The following is a 1,222-nucleotide window of genomic DNA, read 5'->3' on the forward strand; positions in this document are numbered from 1 at the left end:
ATTCCCTTTTTAATTTTTTTGCACCGCGTGCAAAACAAAACGCACGAGCGCGACGTATGTTTAGCACGTTTTATTATTTTGCACGTTTACGGTAAGTTTTAGCTCGCTGCTCATTATTCACGCGTCTAGCGGCGGCAAGCGTGTTCTGAAAGGGGTCGAAACCATGGTAAATAGGCACTGGTGCAGTTGAACCGTGGTAAAACTCGTCTCCGTAGTTGAGCGGGAGCGGCCAAAGGAATGTGCAATCGTGTGTGTAGTGGAGCTGGGAGGGGCAAGCATAAGGGACGAAGACGGGGGTAACATGTCGGATGCGATCATACCAGCACTAAAGCACCGGATCCCATCAGAACTCCGAAGTTAAGCGTGCTTGGGCGAGAGTTGTACTAGGATGGGTGACCTCCTGGGAAGTCCTCGTGTTGCATTCCCTTTTTAATTTTTTTGCACCACGTGCAAAACAAAACGCACGAGCGCGACGTATGTTTAGCACGTTTTATTATTTTGCACGTTTACGGTAAGTTTTAGCTCGCTGCTCATTATTCACGCGTCTAGCGGCGGCAAGCGTGTTCTGAAAGGTGTCGAAACCATGGTAAATAGGCACTGGTGCAGTAGAACCGTGGTAAAACTCGTCTCCGTAGTTGAGCGGGAGCGGCCAAAGGAATGTGCAATCGTGTGTGTAGTGGAGCTGGGAGGGGCAAGCATAAGGGACGAAGACGGGGGTAAAATGTCGGATGCGATCATACCAGCACTAAAGCACCGGATCCCATCAGAACTCCGAAGTTAAGCGTGCTTTGGCGAGAGTAGTACTAGGATGGGTAACCTCCTGGGAAGTCCTCGTGTTGCATTCCCTTTTTAATTTTTTTGCACCGCGTGCAAAACAAAACGCACGAGCGCGACGTACGTTTAGCACGTTTTATTATTTTGCACGTTTACGGTAAGTTTTAGCTCGCTGCTCATTATTCACGCGTCTAGCGGCGGCAAGCGTGTTCTGAAAGGGGTCGAAACCATGGTAAATAGGCACTGGTGCAGTTGAACCGTGGTAAAACTCGTCTCCGTAGTTGAGCGGGAGCGGCCAAAGGAATGTGCAATCGTGTGTGTAGTGGAGCTGGGAGGGGCAAGCATAAGGGACGAAGACGGGGGTAACATGTCGGATGCGATCATACCAGCACTAAAGCACCGGATCCCATCAGAACTCCGAAGTTAAGCGTGCTTGGGCGAGAGTAGT

At 50.2% G+C, this 1,222-nt stretch overlaps 2 non-coding genes and 1 pseudogene across 2 annotated transcripts; all 3 read left to right on the plus strand.

Moving 5' to 3' along the window:
* The first annotated feature begins 306 nt into the window (after positions 1 to 306).
* LOC123178474 (5S ribosomal RNA) lies at positions 307 to 425 on the plus strand. Its single transcript, XR_006489606.1, has one exon. It is a non-coding gene; the product is annotated as a 5S ribosomal RNA (ribosomal RNA).
* A 301-nt stretch (positions 426 to 726) lies between these two features.
* Positions 727 to 845, plus strand: LOC123178475 (5S ribosomal RNA). The gene has a single exon (XR_006489607.1). It is a non-coding gene; the product is annotated as a 5S ribosomal RNA (ribosomal RNA).
* A 301-nt stretch (positions 846 to 1,146) lies between these two features.
* Positions 1,147 to 1,222, plus strand: LOC123178476 (uncharacterized; annotated as a pseudogene).

Source organism: Triticum aestivum, unplaced genomic scaffold (genome assembly GCF_018294505.1).
Source record: "Triticum aestivum cultivar Chinese Spring unplaced genomic scaffold, IWGSC CS RefSeq v2.1 scaffold94600, whole genome shotgun sequence".
In the NCBI taxonomy this organism is placed as follows: Eukaryota; Viridiplantae; Streptophyta; class Magnoliopsida; order Poales; family Poaceae; genus Triticum; species Triticum aestivum.